This window comes from Balaenoptera borealis (assembly GCF_965194805.1).
Source record: "Balaenoptera borealis genome assembly, chromosome: 14".
Lineage (NCBI taxonomy): Eukaryota > Metazoa > Chordata > Mammalia > Artiodactyla > Balaenopteridae > Balaenoptera > Balaenoptera borealis.
The window spans coordinates 78,375,956-78,402,455 of NC_138875.1; the positions used below are offsets into that span (position 1 = coordinate 78,375,956).

A 26,500-nucleotide genomic window follows, 5' to 3' on the forward strand; every position below is an offset into this window, starting at 1 on the left:
AAAATGGTTAAGACTGGTTTATGGTGGGTTTTCTAGGAAAATAAAGGGCTTTTTCCGCTGTCATATTAAAAAAAAAAACAAAAAAAAAACCTTTTTTTGAATGTATTGATTTTTTTGGACTTTTACTGACATATACATACCGAAGAGTGCACAACTCGTTAAGTGTTCGGCTTAAGGTATTTTCACAAACTGAACAAACCAGTGTAACCTGTGCTCCAATCTCGAAAGAGAGCATTAGTGCATCTGGAAGCTTCCTTACGTTTCCCGCCAGTAACTACCCTCCACCAAGATTAGCCACTAGCCTGACTTAAAAGAGCCTAGATTCGTTTTGGCTGGTTCTGTTCTTTGCATCAATGGATTCATATAGCATATGGTTCATTGTGTTTACCTTCTTTCACTTAATATTACATTTGTGAGGTTTATTTACAGCATCTTGTGTAGCTGCAGTTTGGTTATTCTCATCAGCACACACGGTTTTCCATCGTGTGAACACACCATAATTCATTTCTATCCTAGTGTTAAGAGGCATTTGGGATGTATTCTCTGTCACAGAATTTTACTGAAATTCTGTCCTTTAGAGTTGTAATTTTAACTTTCCCTATCTTTGAGCATGTTTCACTTGCTAATTTATGTTAGAAATGCATAATAAATTCTTTTTGTTAAAAATCCAACATTTCAGGGAAAGAAAGCAGGGAACGTTCCTTTTGCTTTCCTTTCTTCTCCCACCCATTTTAACGTAGCTCCATTGTTACTGGTTTGCTGAGCACCATTCCAGATATTTCTCTATGCATCTATACACAGATGTATGCAATGCATGAATATAGGCTTTTTAATTTTGTTTTTACATGGATGCAGTTGCTGTGCCATTTTTTTTCACTTATCTAAGTGTCTTGGGGATCCTTCCACAGCTCAACCTCACCCTTTAAACTGCTGGACATTCTTCTCTTGCATGGACTTGACATGATAGATTTAACCAGTCTCCTACTGATGTGCGTTTAGGCTGTCTCCAGTTTTCTGTTCTTGCAAAGAGGGCGGCAGTGACCATCTTTTTATGTGCTTCTTTATGAGCATTTGCAAGTGTTTCTCTAGCAGATAAATAGGTGGAATTGCTGGGTGTACACATTTGCCTCTAAGTGGTTTTTATGAGGTCAGATGGATTGTCCAAACCACCATGAATTCTGGGTAGCACTTGCAATGTATGTGAAGGCATTTGGCAGAAAGATCCAAACCCACTTGGATTTTCAATTTCACTTAGATCCCACTTAGAGACAGTTTCCCAGCACCTTGGTCCCTTGGGATGTGACACTTTCCAGAGATTTCATGAAGGAAAGAATCTATTGTCTGCCTATGGGATGGCTGCTTGGAAATGGGATATCTGAGACTCCAGGGACAGTCCTTCCAGGACAACTAGAGTAATCATCATAATAGCACAGCAAACATTTGTTGAGTACTTACTATGTATCAACCACTGTGCATGGAGTGCCTCATTTAATTCTTATCACATTCCTATGGGGGAAAGTACTATTTTCGAGTCTCATTTTCCAGCTGGACGAACTGAGGCTCAGATGAAGTCACTTGCCCAGAGTCACACTTCTGTGAATTACTGGGAGATTATATCATGGAGCAAGCTTGACATGGCTTTCGCCTACAGAAACCTCACTGTCTACTGGTAGAAGCAGAATAAGCCACCAAGCATTTACAATACAGTTAGGATGAGTTGCGTGCTGGAATCCAGGCAGTGTGCTTCACAGACAACTTACAAAGGCTGCAAAGGAAAGGCAACTTGGAGAAAAGGGGAACCTACAGTCCATCCCAGGAAGATAAAATCTGTCTGTCTCTCTGGTCCTTCCAGGCTGTGCTATCCAGTGCTGGCACCCTAGCCAGGAAAAGGCGACTCATTAACTAGTTCATACTAAGAGCACGAGTAGGAATCGACTGCAAGCGAACGGCTTCCCCGCATCAATCCTCAAAACAGATCAAGGGGGAAACTGAGGCTCAGAGAGAAGTGACTTTCTCAGGAGCCAACGTGAATACGGACCAGAGCCAGGAGTTGAATGGGGTCTCTTTGTGCAGCCTGGAGCCTCTGAGTACGCAGCGCACAGCCCACCCCCGGCCCTACCCCTACCCCACCCCGGCTTTCCTGCCCTTCAGACAATCACAGTCTAACATTCCCTAATCAAAAATATTCCAGGGCCAAATTGGTCCGGATGTGCTTGAGTGGTGGAAAGGGCTGAGAGCTGTTTAGATTCCAGCCCCAGCTTCCAGACTCCTCACTTAACAATTAAAAATATCAACTCACGAATGTCATATAATATCACTTATACGTGGAATCTAGAAAAATGGTACAGATGAACTTAGTGGCAAAGCAGAAACAGAGTCACAGATGTAGAGAACAAACCTATGGTTACCAAGGAAGGGGGGGGTGGTGGGATGAATTGGGAGATTGAGATTGACATATATACACTACTGTTTATAAAATAGATAACTAATGAGAACCTACTGTATAGCACAGGGAACCCTACTCAATGCTCTGTGGTGACCTAAATGGGAAGGAAATCCAAAAATGAGGGGATATATGTATACGTATAACTGATTCACTTTGCTGTACAGCAGAAACCAACACAACATTGTAAAGCAACTCTACTCCAATAAAAATTAATAAATAATAATAATAAACAAACAGAAAGAAAAAAATAAAATTAAAACATATATATCAACTCACAGCCCATTGTCCCCATGTCAGATTGATGGATGCCAACTTTCTCCATTTGCACTGATGCCTCCTGACTTTTTGATGCGGGACCAGTTGATGATGACCCTTTTTAACTTTTCTTCTGTTTTTATTTTCAAGTCTGCTAACCAGGCAATCGCTGACACTGTCCATACATTCTGGGCCTGATTCTGCAGAGGTCTGACAAACCCACCCAGGGGCAGGAGATTAAGCTCTTCCAAATTGCTCAGATCAAGGCGAGCCCAGATTGGGTGCTCCGAGGCTGAAGTGGCGGTTGCGGGGGACATCCTTTCATTCCTGCCCTTTGGAGACCTCCAAGACTAAACAGTTTAGGCCACATCTTGAAGAAAATTGCTTTATCCTTTCACCTTTAAGTGGATTCAGGCGCAATCAGTTGACTCGGGAGCACGTGGAGGTCAGCGCACACACGCCAGGATGGGGGGTTGTCTGCAGAATCACCGGAAGAGGGGAGGCGAATACAATAAAGGAAGATGGAAAAGCTAGGGGGTCGGTTTGCAACCTCGAACATCTGGTGACAAATAAGAGTGTGCCGGGCAAAGCATTTGGGCTTGGAATGGGGGAGCGAAATGGAGAGGAGGGTGCGGTGGAGGAGGCTTTCAAAGATGGTGACCGGGACAAATAAGGCTGCCTGTCCCTCTCAGATATCATGGGAGGAAGGAGGGGCAGGGGTGGGAAGAGGAAGGGAGAGGGAGGAAGAGGTCAGGTCTCCAGTCCCCAGAGCGAGGGGACACTCAAATGCTTGCAGATGGGATGCAGAGGACGGTGGAGTGCAAATTGCATCTGGCTGTCTGGGAGCACAGCACAGAGACAACTGGATTTATTAATACTGGGAGAACCTTTTGCACAAGTAGGAACAGCAAAGTCCCCTTGACCGAGAGCATCCCAGAACTAGTGGGCTGGTGGTAAGGAGCCCTGAAAGCATAAGATCTCCCACTACCTAAGTTCCTAGCCTGAGCTCCAATGACCCTGGCTGGCCGTGATTTCATGAGCCCTTCCTCCTTGGTGGCAGTAAGCCTGGCTCCCTAAAATTAGATCTTGGGAGAAGACACCCAGGGAGCGATGTTTAGCTGTATGAACAACTTGGATCTGTTCCTCCCTGAGATAACAGGAAAGATGCTCCGACCTGCCCTGACCTGTAAGAGAGCCAGACATCCACTCACATGGCCAACATCTAAACTGCTTTTATGTGGGGGATTTGCATGTGTTCAGAGACCTTCTACGTATCCATTCCAGCAAGTGCATGCATCCTCTCTCACTCTGTTTTCCCAGCACAGGGGAATAAAGTTGCATCCCCACCCTCAACTTGGTTGACAAATCTCTCTTTTCTTCTTTCATCTTTCTCAGGAAGTTTTCAAAGGGACCTCTCAGATACTTAAGAGCCCCAAAACTAAACTTACTTTGACATCCGTTAGGATTCCTTCAGCTGCAAGCAACAGAAAAGCCAGCTCACAGTGGATTAAACCTTAAAGATATTTAAGTTGGATATATTTGAACATCTGTAGACAGGAAGTTGCTTTCCGTGTTTGGAGAATCCACTCAGCCGGGCATCAAGGCAAGCTCTGCCCATCCAGCCCGTCTACTGGGCTCAACATATTGACTTTTCTTCATGCTTGTCAACTCATGCTCACAAGATGGTGGCCACAGCTCCAGGTCACAACCTGTGCCCAAGGCAGAAAGTGTAGGCCAGAGGGGAGGCCTTTTTCTGGCATCACTTTCTCTTTCGAGCAATAAAGAAGCCATGTTTCCAGAGTCGTCATAGCCTCCATCCTACTCTCACTGGTTAGAATTGGGTCCCATACACACTTCCAGACCACAGGCCAAAACGTAACCAAAATCAATTTGCAGGGAATAAGGGGGATGGCTGGTGGGCTGGTAACCATAGTGTCTGTCTCACCATCTCCCCCAAATCTCCTCCTTTGGTACCCTAATCTGATGAATGGCTCTACCGTCTACCTGGTCACCCAAGGCAGACACGTCGGCCTACATCATCTAATAATCAAGCCATCCTCAGGTCCTCCCTCTCCCTCACTCACTCCTTCCCCCGTTCCTGTCCTGTACACCCTTCTCTGAGCTTCTGAAACCCCTCACACAATGCTGAGCTTCCAGCAGGTACTCTGTAAATGCCAAGATTCACTCTGTTGTCTCTGTTCTACAATCCTGCAGCTCTAGGACCAACTCAGTGAACTAGGAAATTCCCACTGAGAAACTCAGCTCTCTGAGCCCCAGTCATTACTTAAGAAGAGATTAGTGGTTAAATGACCAAGTATTGGAGTCATAGAGCCTGGATTCAAATTCCCACTCCACTACACCTTAGCTATCGTGGCCCTGGGCAACCTGCTAAAACACTCTGAACCTTGGTTTTCTCATCTGTGACATGGAAATGATAGCACCTCACAGAATTCTTGTGAACGTTAAATGCGGTAATACATTTAAGGGCTTAGCACAGTGTCTGGTACCTAAGAACTGAAGAAATGCCTGCTATAATTGCTATCATTTCCCAAATGTTCGAGTGAGCTGCTGTGTAACTTCATCTCCCAGGCAACACTAGGTGCCCCACAAGCTCTGAATCATCTCTGGAACTTTTCTCCTATCCTGATTTATTTTTTTTAATTGTATCTATTTAAGGTGTACCACATGATATTATGATACACATACACATATGCTGTATGAACAGATCCATATGTATTATGATGTACATATACACATGTATATATTAACATATCCATCTCTTTATATCATTACTTTTCTTTTTGTTGAAGTGGCGAAAGCTCCTGGAATCTACTCTCTTAGCAAATTTCTAGTTTTCAGTACAGCACTATTAACTATAGTCATCATGCTGTACATAAGATCCTTATTCATTCTACATTACTCCAACTTTGTATCCCTTGACTAGCATCTCCCCACTTCCCCCACCTCCCCACCCCTGATAACTACTGTCCTACTCTCTGCTTCCATGTGTTCAACTTTTTTTAGATTCCACATGTTCATGAGATCATGCAGTATTTTTCTTTCCGTGTCTGGATTATTTCACTTAGCATTATATCCTCCAGGGTCATCCACGTTGTTGCAAATGGCAGGATCTCCTTTTTTAAGGCTGAATAATAATAATATATCATATTAAATATAATTTATATCTCATATATATGACAATTTCTTTATCCATTCATCCCTGGACAGACACTTAGTTATCTTGGCTACCGTGAGTAATGCGGCAACGAGCAATGGACGTTTTCTCCCCAGCCCACCCTCGGGAGGCAGAGCACCAGCAAAGTTCTTGAGAGCCACTGGATTCCCATTGCAACGTGGAGACCACATTCTCATCCTCACCAGTCCTGGGGGCAGCACAGGGGCTCGGTGATTGAGGCCTATTTCTATTGCTTTAGATGGAAATCGGGCAAGAGAGCTCTCGACAGCTTCTCTTATATTTATTTCTGGCCAGATCAAAGGTCCTGTCGGCAACCCGTCCTGACGTCTTGATTCCTGTTTTCCTTACTGAAATTTTTTTTCCGGATGGTGTTCGCTCCAAATAAGCTACTAAAAGTTCCCCTGGGAATAAAAGAGAGAGAGAGGGAATGAGAGTCTGGATGAGCAGAATTTAGTTATGTCTTGCTATAAATAAGTATATGGAATTGTACAGATCTCAAAGGCCTGAGATCAGCCACTGTTCTCCATGGTGGGAAAAAGACAGGCTCGTGGTTATTTCTGGATTCCGAGTGAGATTCACACAACTCACATGCACCCAGTAAAGACTGGAAAAATAAAATACTGATCATTTATCATTTATTGGGAGGAAGTAGTACCCAGTGGTCAAGGGCACAAGATCTGGAGTCAGGCATCCTTTGAATGTTCCTTTTACGACTTAATTTGTAACCTTGGGAAAGTGACCTCATCTGTCTGTCTGTTTCCACATCTGTAAAATGGAGACAAAAATAGTTCATACCTCACAGAGTTGTTGGGAAGATTAAATAAGTTGATGAATGTAAAGTGCTAAGAATAGTACCTAGATACTCAGCCATAAAAAAGACTGAAATCCTGCCATTTGTAACAACATGGATGAACCTGGAGGGCATTATGCTGAGTAAAATAAGTCAGACAGAGAAAGACAGATACTGTATGATCTCACTTATATGCGGAATCTTAAAAATGCAACAAACTAGTGAATATAACAGAAACAAAGCAGACTCACAGATATAGAGAATAAACTAGTGGTTACCAGTGGGGAGAGAGAGGGAGAAGGGGCAGGACAGGGGTAGGGGATTAAGAGTTACAAACTACGATGTATAAAAAAAGCTACAAGGATATATCATACAACACAGGGAATATAGCCAATATTTTATAATAACTATAAATGGAGTATGACCTTTACTCAGCCATAAAAAGAAACGAAATGGAGTTATTTGTAGTGAGGTGGATGGAATTAGAGTCTGTCATACAGAGTGAAGTAAGTCAGAAAGAGAAAAACAAATAAGTATGCTAACACATATATATGGAATCTAAGGGAAAAAAAAAAAAGGTCATGAAGAACCTAGTGGCAAGACGGGAATAAAGACACAGACCTACTAGAGAATGGACTTGAGGATATGGGGAGGGGGAAGGGTAAAATGTGACAAAGTGAGAGAGTGGCATGGACATATATACACTACCAAATGTAAAATAGATAGCTAGTGGGAAGCAGCCGCATAGCACAGGGAGATCAGCTCTGTGCTTTGTGACCACCTAGAGGGGTGGGATAGGGAGGGTGGGAGGGAGGGAGATGCAAGAGGGAAGAGATATGGGAACATATGTATATGTATAACTGATTCACTTTGTTATAAAGCAGAAACTAACACACCATTGTAAAGCAATTATACTCCAATAAAGATGTTAAAAAAAATTATGAATCACCAAATTGTACACCTATAACTTATATACTACTGTGCATCAACTATACTCAATTTTTAAAAATTAATTAATTAATTAATTAATTTATTTATTTCTGGCTGTGTTGGGTCCTTGTTGCTGCGGGCAGGCTTTCTCTAGTTGCGGTGAGCGGGGGCTACTCTTCGTTGTGGTGCGCGGGCTTCTCATTGCAGTGGCTTCTCTTGTTGCGGAGCACGGGCTCTAGGCGTGCGGGCTTCAGTAGTTGTGGCACATGGGCTCAGTAGTTGTGTCTCATGGGCTCTAGAACTCAGGCTCAGTAGTTGTGGCGCACGGGCTTAGTTGCTCCGCAGCATGTGGGATCTTCCCGGACCAGGGCTCGAACCCGTGTCCCGTGCATTGGCAGGTGGATTCTTAACCACTGCGCCACCAGGGAAGTCCCAGACATATAGTTTCGCACTCAATCCTTGCAACAGTCTTTGACATAGACGCTGCTACTCATAGATGTTATCTCCATGTATAACTCATTTTGCAAGAGAGGAAACAGAGAAGCATAAAGACGGGAACAACTTGGTTACAGCTAGTAATAAGCAGCATTACCAGGGTTCAGAACCCGGTTTGCCTGATTGCTGATTGCAAGACCCATGCCCTCTGCCCTCTGCCTCTCCTAGTTAAGTGGGACCAGCTGTGCCGATGAGCCGGCCCGGCAGGATGCCATATATTTACCAAGGGCACCTAGAGCAGGGCCCACCTTGACTGCTTAACTTTTAAGGGAGTTACCCCAACCACACAAATTAGCTGCTCTAAATGCATCATGGAAAAGGGAGACAAAAAACTCCATTCACCTCTGGCTGCCTAATGGTATCTGCAAGGTAAGCTCTGGACCTGTGTAAACATGACATAGTCCAGGCCACAAGCCAAGCCTGCAGGTAGCACCAGGAGTGACTGACTGCACAGTTAGAGTTTGGGATAACTTGTCAGCTCAGAAAAACTTTGCCTACAAACTGGTTATGCCACCCTGGTTAGGACATTAACAAAGGCCCACTACCTACCCCACCCATGAATGTTCTCGAGTTGCCCTCTAGGAGGGGGTCAGCTCCTGCAGACTTAGGAAGAGGGAGCCCTGGTTCCTTGAGATGTTCCTTGATTAAAAATCCAGCCTGAAAAACACATTCACCCCTTGCATTTCAAAATCCTTCCAAACATATCCATCGTGTTCCTGCTTTGGTCAAACCAGACACTTTGAAGATTTTTTTGAGAAGTTAAAATCTTAAAAGAGGACTTCCCTGGTGGTTCAGTGGTTAAGAATCCGCCTGCCAATGCATGGGACAGGGGTTCGATCCCTGGTCCAGGAGGATCCCACATGCCACGGAGCAACTAAGCCCGTGCACCACAACTACTGAGCCTGTGCTCTAGAGCCTGCAAGCCACAACTACTGGGCCCATGTGCCACAACTACTGAAGCCCAAGCCCGCATGCCACAGCTACTGAAGCCCGTGCTCCTAGAGCCCATGCTCCGCAACAAGAGAAGCCACCGCAATGAGAAGCCCGCGCACCACAACGAAGAGTAGCCCCCACTCGCCCAACTAGAGAAAGCCTGAGTGCAGCAACGAAGACCCAACGCAGCCAAAAAAAAAAAAAAAATCTTAAAAGAGCCTCAAGATCCTGAACAGGAACATCAAAGACATTTGTCAACACCGGACAGGGCAATAGTAGAGCAGCTTGGGCTGCCTTTCTATAGACCCAGAAAAGGGCTTTGTTTTGTTTTGCTTTGCTTTGCTTTGCTTTGCTTTGCTTTGCTTTGCTTTGCTTTGCTTTGCTTTGCTTTTTCTTTCCCTAATTTCTAATACATGCATGTGCCCTCTGATTCACTTTTTCCTTTTGAAAGCTTCCTCTGGCTCCCTGTGTTCCCCTGGAAATAATAGCAACTGCTGTTTATTGAGCGATTCTTGTGAGCCCAGAACTGGGCTAAGCCTTTACACATATCCTCAGCAAACCTGTGAGTTGGTACTAATGGGTCATTGTCCCCATTCTACAGATCCAAAAACCAAGGCCCTGGGAACCAAGTGTCAACCCAGTGCATAAGCAGAGGCGCTGGGTTTGGAACCAATATCTATCTCCAAAGCCCGTGATGCTAGCCTCTATGCTTTTCAGTCTCTCATCACTTCCTTCAGTTCTGTTTCTAAAAGCACCTAACCACATATATTATCAATTTTTTCCTATTACATATCTGTTTCATTTGTTAACATGAAGTTAATCCTAACAACCACTTATTAAATAAGCCCTTATATGTGTCAGGTGCTATGCTGGTAGATCTATATGCATTTTCTCTAATCCTGTTGACAGCCCTGAGAGCTAGGTGTCAGGCACTCCATTATACAGATGAGCAAACAAGTTCAGAGAGGCTGAGTGAATGGCCCCAGGCCAAGGAGCTGGTGCGTGGTGGAGCCAGTTTCGGGAATCAGGTTTGATGGATCTAAAGCCCACGCGCTTTGTTCTGTGTCTTAACCACTCCTACTAGTTGCCAGCTTCTCAAGGGCTGGGCTGACATTTGATGTTCTTAGTGTCCCTGAGTGGCAGGCTGTGAACTGGAGGAATTGAAAAAAAAAAAAAAAAGGAAGAATCAAGGGGCCAAGCCAGTCAGCTGGGTGTTCTGCTCAGAACAGACTTTAGATTTGCAAGCTGGTACAAAAACAATGGAAACAAGATATGCGTATTTCTTTTTGTTTAATGGAGCAACTGAAGAAAACTGGAAACAAAATTGAGTGTCAATCTCTCATATCCAGGATGACTAAGTCCCAGGTATATATTTGAGCCCAACAGATATCTGTTGAGTGAATAGATGCATGGATTCCACTGTGTCCTTGATATCACCACTCAGATATTGAATAGGCATCTCAAACTTCTTAGGTCCACAGCTAAACTCTTGGTTGTCCCCACCTCAGAACTGCTCGCCAGCCATCTCCCCATCTTCATCAACGGAGAGCTATCTTTCTAGACTCTCCAGCCTTTGTGTCCTGCTTGACACCTCTCTTTCTCTCACACCCCTGCGTTAATCCAGCAGAAAATCCTATCTGCTCTACTTTCAAAATATCTCCTGAAATCGGACTTTTCAGCTCTCCTACTGCTGCTGCTTTGGTCCAAGCCACCATCACCTCTCACCTGGGATATGCCAGTAGCCTCCACACTGCTCTCTCTGGGAGCCCTCCTTCCTCTCCCCTCTGGTTTATTCTCCACTTGGCAGCCAGAGGAGATCCCTCTAAAACCGAAGTCAGATCGTGTTACTCATCTTCTCAAAACTGAGTGGCACGCTTCCACCTCAGGACATTTGCCCAACAGTTCCCTCTGCTTGCAATTCTCTGCCTCCAGAAACCTGCAAAGCTTGCTCCCTCATCCCCTTCTTGATGAGCCTTCTCTGACTATCTTTTATAGAGCAGAACCCTCTCCACTTCCTAGCACCCAGAATTCTTCCTTAACTTGCTTAATTTTCCACCATAACCGTACTCTATTTGTATCTCTAGAATGTCTGTTATCATATACTAGCATTTAAGCCTCACAAGAAAAGGAACTGTCTGTCTCAACTGAATTCTCAGCATCTAGAACAATGTCTGGCAGGCGGTAAATATTTGTTCAATGAATGAATGAATGAAAGGCTATCAGACTATGGTTTCCTTTCACTCTTTGGAATGTGTAGGGAAGAATCCAGAAAGGTACTATTTCCCAGACCAAAGTTGTCCAATTGAACTTTCTGTGATCATGGAAACAGTCTACATCTGTGCTTTCCAATACAGTGGCCACCAGCCATGTGTAGTTACGGAGCACTTGAAACGTGGCTACTGCAACTGGGAAACTGTATTTGCTTTTAATTCATAGACTTGCATTTTTAGAGTGGTTTTAGGTTAACAGAAAAACCGACCAGAACCTACCAAGAAGGGACTGCACGTTCAATTTTATTTTGTTCTGGTTCATTTAAATAGCCATACGTGGCTACTGTCATGAGCAGGGCAGACTTAGACGGAGCCGGGGAAGTAAAGCCCTGTCCTGCCCTCACCGCCCCATGTATAGTCAATCCCGCAAGGGGATCTGGTGAGCAGCCCCGGGAAGGCCTGCAAAGGGTTTTCTCTGGAAGGATTCCCCAAAGCCCCAAAGGCTGCTTCAGCCCTCCGAGCAGCAAAGTTTGCAGATCAATCTTGAGGAAAGAGGGAAGTAGACAGCACAGTGAGTCAAAACGTTCGCTGGGGCTTCCCTGGTGGCGCAGTGGTTGAGAATCTGCCTGCCAATGCAGGGGACACGGGTTCGAGCCCTGGTCTGGGAAGATCCCACATGCCGCGGAGCAACTGGGCCCGTGAGCCACAACTACTGAGCCTGCGCGTCTGGAGCCTGTGCTCCGCAACAAGAAAGGCCGCAATAGTGAGAGGCCCGTGCACCGCGATGAAGAGTGGCCCCCACTTGCCGCAACTAGAGAAAGCCCTCACACAGAAACGAAGACCCAACACAGCCAAAATCATAATAATAATAATAATAAATAAATAAATAAAATTTAAAAAAAAAAGTTCACTGAAGACGTGAGGATGGCAAACAAAAAAGCCCCCCGCTGCTCCCCCCCGCTCGCCGTCTGGTGTTCCTGTGAGCTTCTGTTGAATCAGCTCCTGGGGTCTTAGGTCTGAGTCACCTCCTGTCCACCACCTCGTCCCCCTCCCACTTCTCTGTGCTTCTCTCTTTATCTCTCTCGTTATCCTCAGGGCCCCAATCTGCCCCTTCTGTTTCACATCCATCCTTCACAGCCATCTCCAGCTGGGCCAAGGGCTACCTTGGGTCCTCATGCCCATTCTTCCCTTCCCAAGCCTGCTCCGTCATCTGGCTCTTCATCTCCATAACAACCAGGAAAGCAAATATCCTCCAGAGGCGACAAAAAAAATTTTTTTTTCTGATGGGTGAAATGGAAGAAGAGGACTAGGAAGAGAGTTCAAAAGCGAAAAAAAGTAGATAACCCTTGCCAACAAATAAACAGAGACCTTTCTAGGGAAGAGCAAAGGGACTTGGAGCTGCCTGTAATTAGCGGCTACCACAGCCCAAAACAAAATCAGATTTTCAGTCCTTGCAGCATCGTTGCCATAGAGATGGGATCCAAGATCCGCCAGGCTGTCCTCCTAAAACGATTCCTTCCCTGACCATGCCCACATCAAAAGAAGCCCTTCCATGCTCCTTGGTGGGATGGACGGTACCCAGGACCCCACCGCGTCTCCAAAGAGTGCAGGCAAGGGAGGGAAACAGATCCAGTAGGAAAAATTCCAAAGGGTCTCATGCCAGATATGTCAGCTTCTCACGAGACACAGCAGGGGAAGGATTCAGCCAAGTAGGACTTAGGGACTTTCTATTATATGGATGCATGTGCTGGCCATCAGAGTCTGCCACTGATCACTTTGATTCTTTTCATTCATTTTCCTTCTTTTTTCTCTACACACTAAAAAAATAAAATACTCAGAGATACAGAGAACAAATTGATGGTACCAGAGGCGGAGGGTGGGGAAAATGGGTGAAGGTGATTAAAAGGCACAAACTTCCAGTTATAAAATAAATAAGCCCTGGGGATGAAATGTATAGCATAGTGATGTTAATAATGCTGTCTATTGGGAGAGGTACAAAATAGGTGAAGGGGATTAAGAGGCACAAACTACTAGGTATAAAATAAGTAAGTTACAAGGTAGTAATGTACAGCACAGGGAATATAATCAATAGTTTATAATAACTTTGTATGGAGTGTAATCTATAAAAATATCGAAGTACCATGTTGTACACCTGAAATTAATATAGTATTGTATGAAGTCAATTATACTTCAATTAAAAGATTAAAATTTTAAAAATAATACTGTATATTGTATATCTGAACGTTGCTAAGAGAGTAGATATTAAAAGTTTTCATCACAAGAAAAAAATGTGTAACCATGTGTGGTGATGGTTAACTAGACTTACTGCCTACTTGTTGAAAATGTAGACTTAACTAGCCTACATTTTGTAATATAGATGTACATTGAATCATTATGCTGTACACCTGAAGCAAATATACTGTTATATTTCAATTATATATCAGTATTTTTAAAATTTTTAATGAAAAAGACTACTTAAAAAAGATAGGTAGCTAAGAAAAAAATAATAAGGTTCCAATCATATTGTTCTGATAGTTTTGCTTTCTTTTTTTTTACCCATTTCATATTAGAAAGTAAACATGGCCACATGTTATTTATCCTTTGCATAGCTGTGTCTGTCAGTCATGACCCAGGCTGGAGACAGAAAGCCCATCACTTATTCTAATAGAAAGAATTTAATAGAAGGAGTTGTTAACTAGGTAGTAGAGAAGAGATTATGTATTGTGTTATTTATGCTATCTCTAGAAGGTAATTAGCTTATTGTCTATTACCCCAAAGTTTCTTCACTTACCATCTGCAGGATGGAGGCAAAGCGTCCTCTCCAATCTGAATCATCCTGTAGAATTTCCCACTCCCTGATAGCTGATGAATTGCCTGCACTAGACTACAAGCTCCTTTGGGGGCAGAACCTATATCCATTTTGGTCACCATGGTATCCCCAATTCCTAGCATGAGGTGGGGCACATAGTTGATGTGCAACAAATATTTCTTTGAAGACAAAAATGAATGAGCTAGTGAATAAAGCAGAAACTAACACACCATTGTAAAGCAATTATACTCCAATAAAGATGTTAAAAAAAATGAATGAGCTAGTGAGTGAATGAGTGATTGGATGGATGAATAGATGGGTGGATGGGTGGATTCATGGATGGATAGATGATGAGTATTCCATTTAGAGAAGCAGTAAATTAAAGTCTAGCCTGGTCACTCTCTCAATTCTCAGGGTAACTTTTCATTTTCCCTGAGTTGAGGCAAAGAGCATCTAAACCAAGGAACAACTACGATACTCCCCAACCACCTCCCAAAATAGAAATATCCTTTCCAAGGAAGAACTGGCCTGTGGGTCCCATAGCACTGTTTTCTACTGCTGAGGTTTAACTAGTTCTCTCCAGGAAAGATAATCCTCTGATTTCATAATATAAAAAGAAGCAGATATGATCATACATGTGCTGGGAAAGCCAAAAGAAAATCAGATACCCAGTAGTAAGAGATGCTTTCTGTTTTCTCTCTTTTTCCCAAACCCAAAAGGAAGAAAATAGGGGAGGAGGCTGAAAGAGAGAGAGAGAGGAACACAGCAAGTGAGGAAGAAAAGAGAGAAGACAGCTGCCCCTTTCTGAGGGCTTTCTAGATGTCGTGTGCTGTATGCATGTTGTGTCATTTATTCATTCAGCAAACACTTATTGAGCTAGGCAGTCTCCTAAGGCACTGGGGACACAGCAGTGAAAAATATAAACATAATCTTACCTTCACAGGGCTTACATTCTAGTGGGAAAAGCCGACTGAACTCCACCAAGATCTGAGCCCAGACAGCTACATTTTAAGTGTGGAGTGCCAAGCTTCAAAGAGGAGAAAACCAAAGCTCAGAAAAGTTAAGCAACTTTCAGGGGCAATTATCAAAACCTTTACAGATGAATTACACATAAGAAAAAAAAAATAGTGTGGATGCATAAATGAAGGGAGAATGAATTAATGTCCCCTCTCTCATTAAATAGAACAAGATCAGTTTATGGCTCTCCCAGACACTTCTTGCAATAATCCATCCCTGTTAAACCTACAGTGTGACGGTAGGGGATTTATTCAAAATAAATCCGTACCATTGTGAGCTGTGGCTTGGCTCCCCAGGGAGATCAACACATTTCCTCTGATCAATGTACAGTCTATCACATTCTATCACATTTTTGAGTGTTTTCATATGAAATCATTAGCATCAACAAAATGACATGGAGATTTATTCTTCAGCCAGGCCTTCTCCACATGCTAATGAAATCTTTACACAGTGTGTCAACTGTGCTCATTAGCTAGGCAAATCCTAAACTGTCCTGCCCGAGGGAGGTCAAAATGACCCAGACAGAAGCCGGGATCAAAAGACTGATTTCCACCTCAGCCTTTAAGCTTCCCAGGCTGAACCAGAATGTTCTAACTCTCTCAAAACCCTCAAACCAAAAACCTCTCTTTCCATTTCAACAGATGGCTCTACTTCTCTCTCACCCTGTATCCACTTTGTCATCAAATCCTGCCCCTCCTTCCTCCAAAATATTTCTTGAAAGCGTCCACTTCTCTATAAATCAACCATCAACTCCGGGTCTGAGGCTCCTTACCTAGCCGCCCAAGGGGACTCCCTACTGTGTGTTTTGAAAAGCAAATTTCATCAAGTTCACCGTTTCCAATTTTTCACTGATGTCCCAGAGGCCCCAGTATAAGTGCCAGAAACTGTTCCATGGCCCCTGTGGGCCTGTAGAACATGGCCTAGGCTAACCTTTGACTCACTTCTCAGAGGTTTATTGCTGAAATGTTCAATCCAGCCACTGGCCTGCTTGTCCTCCCTCCTGTGTTCAGACTCTCTTTATTTCATCCCCTTCACACACATGGCTCTCTGTACCTGGAATAAATTCTTGACCCTCTTTGTATCAGTTAGCTATGCTGCATAACAAATTATCAAAAACTTAGTGGCTTAAAACAAAAATACATTTAATATCTCACGATCACTGTGGATCAAGTATCTGGACCTGGCTTAGCTGAGTCCTCTGCTTTGGGTCTCTCATCAGGTTACAATCCAGTTGTCACCTGGGGCTGCATTCTCATCTGAAAGCTCAACTAGGGAAGGATCCACTTCCAAACCCACTGGGGTGTTGTTGGGACTCAGTTCCTTGCTGGCTGTTGGCAGGAGGGTGCTCCCAATTCCCTGTCACGTGGACCTCTTCAACATGGTCATTTCATCTACATGCAAGCCAAGAAGGCAAAAGAGACAATCTGCTTGCAAGACAGAAGATGCAGTCCTCTGTTAAATAATCATGGAAGTGACATTGCATCTCCTTTGCCTTATTCTATTAGTCGTAGCAAGTCACAGGTCCTGCCCACACCCAAGGGGAGAGGATCACACAGGGCATGAACATCAGGAGGCAAGGATCATGGGGGACAATCCAGGCCTCTGTCTGCACATTCCTCATCTAGCATGACAAAAATGTTATTTTCCCTCCAAGCTTTGCTTATATGTCGCTTCTTTAGCTTCCAACAAAAACTGCTTCCCTCCATACATGCCCATGCAGTGGCCTGCATTTTGCTTAAATTACACCTATGCACTTTTAATGGCTTGCTTCGTGATCGTCTTCACCATTAACCTGTTCAGTTCCATAAGGGCAGGGCAAATATCTGCTCATAGCTGCATACTCAGAGTCTAGCTCAGAGATTAGCTGGTCTGTTGTGATGCTCAGTAAATGTATTTTTGAATGAATGAATGACCAAAGTATTGTGAGTGCACCCTTGTCCCAAACTGGGCAACTTACAAAACTACTCAGACCCTCACATGTTGACCTGCCTCCTCAATATCTCTGCCTGATCTTATTCTCCCTGCCCCCTTATCAATACTGGAGTGAAAGGAGATCCTGGAAAACTTTAGGGACTTTCCAAAGTAACACTGCTTACCCTGGGTAACCACCCATGCTCCATCCTAAGATGCCTATTCTTTCCTACTCAGTGATGTTTACTCATCCCATAAATCCAAAGGAAAACTGAACCCATGGTGAACTTACCATATTAGTTCAGGAAGAAGAGAGTGCGCTGGAGAGGGAGCTAGTGTGCCAAGGACCATACTGTGTCAGTACTTGTGAAATCTTTCAAGGTCAGGATTTATATCCCCATTTTTCAGATAGGGAAACAGGCTTACAAAGAGGAAGTGAATTTCCCAGTGATGTGCTGGCAAACTGGTGTGAGGGAGCTGGATTCTAGTGTGTGCTGATTTTCTTTTCTTTTCTTTTTTTTTTTATAAATTTATTTATTTATTTATTTGTTTATTTTTGGCTGCGTTGGGTCTTCATTGTTGTGTGCGGGCTTTCTCTAGTTGCCATGAGCGGGGGCTACTCTTTGCTGCGGTGTGCGGTCTTCTCATTGCAGTGGCTTCTCTTTGTTGCAGAGCACGGGCTCTATGTACGCGGGCTTCAGTAGTTGTGGCACGCGGGCTCAGTAGTTGTGGTGCACAGGCTTAGTTGCTCCACGGCATGTGGGATCTTCCCAGACCAGGGCTTGAACCTGTGTCCCCTGCACTGGCAGGCGGATTCTTAACCACTATGCCACCAGGGAAGTCCCAATGTGCTGATTTTCTTGATGAGTGTATTCTCACCTGGCCAATCTCAAGCCACCCACAGTTTAACAACTAGCTCACAAAATTCCTGAATGCTTGTCAATTGGCCTTTGCAAGCTCATGAGTGCTGGCTCCAGGTCACCACTGCACGTCCTCAGGAACAGGCCAGGGGTCCAGTGTTCTTTCTGTCATCTCTCACCTTCCACCAGATAAAAACGCCACTGAAATATTGGGTTGGCCGAAAGGTTTGTTTGGGGTTTTCCGTAGCATTTTAAGGAAAAAAACTGAATAAACTTTTTGGCCAACCCATTATTAAGCTCCTGGAGGTTGAGGCTTTGTCCAGCCCAGAGCCTTGCTGGAGGGAAATGCTCAGTAAATAACTGTTGTGTCATTGTGACTGGAATTTTCAAGGGCAGCCCAAGAGGAGCCAGATCACCCCCCTGACAGAGGCTAAATGAGGAAGCTGCAGAGGCAAATACAGGAGGGACTGGAGACCTCCCCTGGTGATAGCCTACAAGGCAGGAGCCCGTGGAAATGGCCCTCCTCTGACTAAAGCAGCTGAGCAGGAAAGTAAGCAAACCAGGGTGACGCCAGCTTGGTGGGGGACTGGGGGGCATACCTCTCGCCTTTCTGCCCTCCCGGCCCCTGCTGCTTCTGAGCTGTTGCCCAGCAGATGGATTTGTGGACTTAGGATCTTGGGAGTACCAGAGAGAAAGCTGGTGTCTGACAGGTGCTAGAAGCATACCTGGATCCTTCTTACCTGCCCCAAAGCTCCAGAGAGAAAGAACGACATGCGACCAGCCCTGAGCAGGATTTTGGAGAGCACCCGTGTCTTTGCTCGTTCATTCAATAATCACCTATTAAAGGTTTTGTTGTAGGCAGAGTGAAATAGTGATGAGCTAGACAAAATTAGTTCTTGACCTCATGGAGTTTACTGTCTGGTGGGAGAGAAAGAGAGAAATAAAGCATAACATCAAGATACTTCTGATTCCTGCTAACCAAGGGGGAGAAAGGGAGGAGACATCTAATCCAATCTATATAGAGCTTCCTGGAGGAAGTGACATTCAAGGTAAAGCCAGTCTTACTGAGGCCAAAAGAAGGGAAGGGACATGCCTACTGTGTCACATCATCTGATTCTGTGTATCTAACCCCTTGTTATCAGCCTTGCCTTTCTTTATCGGATAATGAAAAGTCTATTTTCTTATCCGTTGCTGTACACCAAACTACCCACCACTTAGAGGCATCAAGCAACAACCATCTTGTTACGTCTCATGATTTCACGGGTCAAGAATTTGAGTGGGGCTCAGCTAGGTGGTCTTTTGGCCCTGTGTGGTACTGATGGACGGCACTCTTCTAATCAGCTGGAGAATGGGCTGGTCTGGAGAGTCCAAGTCTTTTATCTGTGCCTGGTGATTTAGCAGGGATGAATGGAAGGCCAAGTTCATCTGGGATGGTTGATTGAAGGCCTGGACATGGCCTCTCCACATGGCAGTCTCAGGGCTGTCGGATGTCATGTATAGTGGCTCAGAGCTCCCAGAGAGAGCATAACAAGATCCAGGGAGTGGGGCTTCCAAATTCTTGAGACTTGAGCCTGAAATCTGGCACAGCATCTCCCCCACCGTATTCTATCTGTAAACAGTTACAGAGCCTTCCCAGAATCCATGGGAGGAAACAGAGATTCCATCTCTCCATGGGAGAAACATTAAAGAATTTGAAGACAACGTTTTAAAATAAGAAGACTCACAAGAAGTTGCAAAATAGTACAGAGAGTTCCTTGTACTCTTCACCCAGCTTCCCCCAGTGATAATATCTTACATGACCAGAGTATATTGTCAAGACCAGGAAATTGACTGCAGTGCTTATTAATTCAGGCACAGACCTTATTCAGATTTCACCAGTTTTCACATGTGCTCCTGTGTGTGGGTGTCTATGTGTGTGTGTGCGTGTGTATTGCGTGCAATGTGTGTGCGTGTGTATTGTGTGCAGAGTCCCATGAATTATCATCACATGTATGCAGTTGAGTAACGATCATCATAGTCAAAATATGGAACTGTTCCATCTCTACAAAGAGCTTCCCTCATTTGGACAACTTTAATCTACTGCAAGGTCTAACGTTGAGATCAGTTTGATACTTCTCAGTATGAAGCCCAACTCTCCTATTTAAAAGTGACTCCATCACTGATCCTCAATTTCTTTATCTGTAAAATGGGTCAACCATACTAAACCTAGGGTTTGCAGTGGGAATTCAATAAGAGAATTCAATAGAAATCAGGAAGCCCAACTCACAGATTTGACTTCAAATCCCAATTTGCTGCTTCCCCACCTTTGCAAACATGGGGGAATGACCTTCTGTTCATTTCAGTTCAGTTCGTCAGTGAAATTGGAATAAAACAGCACCACACGTTGTAAGAATGTGTTGATGATTATAGGGGACGATGTGGGCAAGACCCTCAGCCCATCGCCTGCCAGAGAGAACCTCTAAGATTCTCTGCCTGCTGTTCATCTGTATCTTTCAACTTATTTATAATTCTGGCATCTTGAAGAGTTTGTATATTTACATACCAGGCTTTGTGGTAAATTGGTTTTGGTTGGTTGTATAATAGGTTAGGTAAAACCTTATATTGAGTCTTAGCAGGGTGTTGTCTAAAAGAATCCTTTTTGTTTTTTCAGGTTTTTTTTTTTTTTTTAGTTTTTTTAAAAATTTTTATTGGAGTATAGCTGCTTTACAATGTTGTGTTAGTTTCTGCTGTACAGCAAAGTGAATCAGTTATACGTATACATATATCCCCTCTTTTTAAGATTTCCTTCCCATTTAGGTCACCACAGAGCACTGAGTAGAGTTCCCTGTACTAGACAGCAGGTCCTTATTAGTTATCTATTTTATACAAAGTGGTGTATATATGTCAATCCCAATCTCCCAATTCATCCCACCTCCCCCTAAAGAATCCATTTTTAAAATAGTTCAAACCATCCTTCTCCCATTACTCTGAATAATCATAGACCATGAAAAATAAGTCCCCAAAAGGGTTATAACCTGACTAGAGAAAACCCAACGTGAAAAATTCAACCATCCAATTTTCACAAATCTTTAGTGAAGACGCTCTATTTGGATCTGGGTTCTGAGTAGCCCAATCTCTTACTTCCCTGCAATGTGACCTCAGGAACTATGAAGATGGAAAACAAAAGCAACTTCCCTCCTAAGACAAAAGAATTATGATTCTTTGTCTTGATGTTGGCATCTTCTCGTGCTCAAGAATTCCTTTGCAGCTCCCTGACATTTCCCTTCTCTTCTCAGGCAGTTTTCAGCCTGAATGCATTTCTGAAATGGAGAATCCCTGGATCTACAATCAAAGCAGAATCTCACTGAGATCACAAACGATGCGTCTCGGTCTGCAAAGTCTCGGGGTCTCAGGGCTGCCTCCTTTTTCTCGCCCACGGTCTGCTGCCTCTTTCTCCTACACGACCACGTCCCTGCTACAGCCCATGTGTGTGTTCCTGGCAGTGTGCAGACTTAGAAACACGGCACTTGTATGGCTTTACTTAGGGAGGATATAAACTGAAACAGCCCCATTGCATGACTTTAAAAAAAAAAAAAAGAGCTTCTGAGAGTCTGCAATGTACCCAGGCGACATTGGACAGAAATTAAATTATGACCGTTTTGAAGGAAACATGAGCATTCTTTTGTTCATCTACCCTTTGAGGGAGCCTTGCTTCTCAGCTGGGTGAAACCTCTGGCCCCTTTCCGAGAACATCACAAACTTTTCTTTGTACGTATTTCCTGGAGAAAACACACAGGTGTCTGTTTTCCCTCAGCCTAGAAACAGCATCAAGTGACAGTGAGAAACCCCATGTGCATCCTGAATCCAACCCCCAGCCTCAGTAGCTGGGGACACTCATCCTACTTTTGCACATTTGTTCACATTCAGGACCACCTCTACTTTATATGTAAAAAGGAAACAACCATTCTGACGCTCTCTCTGAGGACTTCTGGAGAGATGGGTCAGTGCAGTAAGATCTCTAAAATAGCACATCTCAAAATTTCATGCACACATAGATCTTCCGGGGATCTTGTTTAAATGCAGATTCTAACTCTGTAGGCCTGTAGGCAGGCTCTGCGATTCTGCATTTTATGGGCTGGCTTACCAAGATGACACTGCAGCTGTTGGTCTGGGGACCACACTGAGTAGCAAGATGCTAGGGCAGTTCAATGAGGAAACATTGGGAGAAAACTCTGAGGTCACTCACAGGTATTTTCTCATTAGAAATCTTATCTCCTGAATGTCAAGAGTGTTTGGGGTAAAGCTTTAGAATCCACTGTAGCCAATTTTTAGGCTCCGACTGCCTCAGAGTGAGCAACTAGGTCACACTCAGTCTATAGTCTTCTGAGTTCTGAAGGCACCACTGCTGGAGAAAGAGGCAAAGCCAGACAGAAAACCAAAGACTATTCTTTTATGTACTAGTTCTCCTATGGCTGCCATAACAAACTATCACAAACTTATTAGCGTAAAACAACACAATGTCATTGTCTTATAGTTCTGGAAGTCACAAGTCTGAAAATAGGTTTCACTGGGCTAAAAATCAAGACATCAGAAGAGCTACGTTCCTTCTGAAGGACCATGGGGGGAATCCATTGTTTTGCCTTTTCCAGCTTCTCGTGGCCACCAGCATTCCTTAGCTTATGGCCCCTTCCTCCGTCTTCAAAGCCAACTGCGTAGTAGTTAAAGAGAGAGATCAAGCCTGCTGTTGTCATCCCCTCTCCTTCTCCGACTCTGACACTCTTGCTTCCCTCTTATCATCTCTCCATCTCAAAATAATCACATCTATGAAGGCCCTTTTGCCATGTAAGGTAATGTGGTCACATGTTTCAGGGATTAGGATCTGGACCTATTTGGGGAAGCCATTATTCTACCTACTACATCTTATATCCACTCATGAATCTAGGTGGAATAATCTCACACTGAACAGAACTGAGGTGCAGACAGGTTCTCCAGGAGGTAGTCTTAAGATGTTGATTTCAGGGATGCTGAGAAACATCTTTCTCCAAAGCTAGAAACTCCTTCATAGACCATCTTCTTTGGTTTAAGTCGTGTGGTAGATTATAGTTTCCAAAGATGACCATGACAACATCTCCCATCCCATATGCTCTTATACAGTGTGACCTTGCCAGCCTCCCATCCAGAAGTGGGGGGTCTATGCTTTCCCCCCTCCTTGAATCGTGGTGGGCTATGACTGTTTTTGACAAATAGCGTCCAGTAAAGTATGGCAGAAGTGAAACTGTGTGACTTCAGAGGTTAGGTCCTAAGAAGCAATACAGCTTCCATCTTGTCCAATGGGGCACTCATCTAGAACCTTGAGAAATCATGCAAGAACCCTGAGGCCGCCATACTGTGAGGAAGCCCGGGCCACATGGAGTGTCCACATATAGGTACTGCGTGAAGGCACTTCGAAATGAGCCCAGGCCCCAGCTACAGAGTCACTGCCAGCCCTGAAACTCTTCCAGCTAAGGCCACAGACATGGAGCAGAGACAAGCTATCTGCACTGTCCCCTGTCCAAATCCTGACCCACAGAATCTGTTACATAATAAAATGGTTGATTTATGTCCCAATTTTCATTGCAGCACTGTTTACAATAGCCAAGACATGGAAGAAACCTAAATGTCCATCGACAGATGAATGGATGAAGATGTGGTACATATATACAATGGAATATTTTTCAGCCATTAAAAAGAATGAAACAATGCCATTTGCAGCAACATGGATGGACCTAGAGATTGTTATACTGAGTGAAGTAAGTCAGACAGAAAAAGACAAATATCGTATAATATCGCTTATATGCAGAATCTAAAAAAAAATGATACTAATGAACTTATTTATAAAACAGAGATAGACCCACAGACATAGAGAATGAACTTACGGTTACCAGAGGGGAAAGGGGTGGGGGAGAGATAAATTAGGAGGTTGGGATTAACATATATACACTACTATATATAAAATAGATAGCCAACAAGGGCCTACTGTATAATGCAGGGAACTCTACTCAATATTTTGTAATAACTTATAAGGGAAAATAACCTGGAGAAGAATTTACATATATATATGACACTGAATCACTGTGCAGTATACCTGAAACTAACACAACATTGTAAATCAATTATACTTCAATAAAATATATATATGGTCCTTTCCTGCCTCAAAGTCTTTGAACATGCTGTTCCCTCGGCCTAGAATATTCTTTTCCCGATTCTTCTCCTGGTGAACTCCTACTCAGGTTTTCAGCAGAAGGAACTCTCCAGACTCTTTCATGTAAATCAGGCTCCCCTGTTATTCAGTCAAGACAGTCTTTTTTTTTTTTCTTTTTTTATCATCAAGTAAATATTTTTTAAACAATGTAATTTATGGAAAACATGAAGACCTAAATAAGAAATTGCACACTCGAAAACACACTAAACAATACAGTATTTTTAACTACAGGTACTTGTAGTATATAGATCTCTAGGACTTATTCAACTTGCAAAACTGAAACTTTGTACCCTTTAACCAACACTTCCCTGTTTTCCCCTCCACCCAGCCATTTGGTGACCACATTTCTAACTCTCTGCTTCTATAAATTTGACTATTTTAGATTGCTGATGTAAGTAATGTAGTATTTGTTCTTCTGTGTCTGGCTTATTTCACTTAGCATAATATCCTCAAGGTTCATCCATGTTGTCACAAATGATGGTATTTCCTTCTTTTTAAAGGCTGAATAATATTCCATTGTGTGTAAATACCGCAATTTCTTTATCTATTCATCCATCAATGGATATTTAAGTTGCTTCCCCATCTTGGCTATTGTGAATGACGCTGTAAGGAACATTGAAATGCAGATAGCCGTGGGAGATCCTGATTTCAGTTTCTTTGGTTATATTCCCAGAAGTGAGATTGCTGGATCATATTGTAGCTCTATGATTAATTTTTTGAGGAACCTCCGTACTGTTTTCCATAGTGGCTGCACCAGTTTACATTCCTGCTAACAATGTACAAGGGTTCCCTTTTCTCCATATCCTCACTAACACTTGTTATCGTCTTCTTTTTTTGATAATAGCCATGCTGACAGGTGTGAGATGATATCTCTTTGTAGTTTTGATTTGCATTTCCCTGATGATTAGTGATGTTGAGCACATTTTCACGTACCTGTTGGCCATTTACATGTCTTCTTTGGAGAAATATCTTTTCATTTCCTTGGCCCATTTCAAAAATTATTTGTTTTATTGCTATTGAGTTGTAGGAGTTTCTCATATATTGTGTCTATTAACCCTTTATCAGATATATGGTTTGCAAATATTTTCTTCCATTATGTAGGCTGCCTTTAATTTTTTTGATAGTTTCCTTTGCTGTGTGAGAAGCTTTTTAGTTTAATCCAATCCCACTTGTCTATTTTTCCTTTTGTTGGCCTGTGCTTTTGGCATTATGTCCAAGAAAGCATTGCCAAGACCAATATTAAGAAGCTTTTCCCCTATGTTTTCTCCTAGGAATTTTATAGTTTCTAGCAATTCCAGTCTTAGATATGTAGCTAACAGGAATGAATGCACCAAGAGACAGGGAGAAGAATATTCATGGTGACACTAACTCCAAACCTAAATGTCCATCAACAGTAGAATCAATCAATAAATCATGATATAATCCTACAATGGAATAATACTCAACAATAAACAAACAGCTTCACAGACAGCAGAAATGAAGCTCACACACAGTTTCAAGTAAAAGAAACCAGCTACAAGAGAGTAGTTTCATTTATATAAAGTCCAGAAACAGTCAAACTCATCTTTGGTGTTAAAAGTCAAGATAGAGATCACTTTGGGAGAAGGGATAAAGTATGGCGACTGGAAGGGCACAGAAGGGAGATGGCTTGGGGGCCTGGCAATGTTCTGTTTCTTGGCCTGGGTGTGGTTGGATGGGTGTTTACCCTGTGATTTCATTGAGCTGTTTGTTTAAGTTTTGTGGATTTTTTTTTTCTATAGATATCCTATAATTCAGAAAAAGGTTTTAAAAAATCAGAAGGCCCCCATCTCTGCTGCCATCTGACTTAACGGGCAACGCCCTCCTTACAGCCGCAGCTGGGGGCACTGTTTGCCTTCGCATGGGGAGGGTAAGTGCTCTGAAGCCCCACCATCAGACCTCCCTCTTTGGGCCCAGCCACTCTGATACCTCCGGTTGGCCTCAGGCCAGCTTCCTCTACTCCTGGGGTCCTTTGTGCTTCTCAGGTGGAAGTGTTTTCCCAGCATGCTCCCACCCCTCAGCCAGAGGCCTGGGGGGGTCTGGGTTTTGTTTCCTCAGCGACACCCTTCCCTGTGGGCTGCTTCAAATGAATCCTGTGGAAGACAGAGACATGAGAGAGTATTAAAAATGTCAGCGGCAGATCCTGAGATACACAGCTGGGTAAATAGAGCCAGTGGAGATGTTTTTATTAGTGGCTTTATGGTAAGAGTCACTTAAGTTATGGATTTCATGTGGGAGGTGGGACAGGCAAAGAGGACTAAAGGGCCTTCCATCCATTTCCGGACCTGCTGGGACCAAAGCATCTGATGTCCTCAGATCTGAGGCGAGCTCCATCAGTTCTTGGGGGCTCCCATCATTTTAGAAAATGTCAGCCTTTGCATTATCCCTTTACAAAGAAGTTTCCCTCCCA

At 43.5% G+C, this 26,500-nt stretch overlaps 1 long non-coding RNA gene across 1 annotated transcript in view; it reads right to left on the minus strand.

Moving 5' to 3' along the window:
- Positions 1-4,096: 4,096 nt before the first annotated feature.
- Positions 4,097-26,500, minus strand: part of LOC309611386 — a 426,717-nt gene continuing 404,313 nt past the window's right edge. Inside the window, exon 4 of the long non-coding RNA XR_014234497.1 lies at positions 4,097-26,183. This is a non-coding gene — a long non-coding RNA (uncharacterized lncRNA). The remainder of the gene's footprint in view (positions 26,184-26,500) is intronic.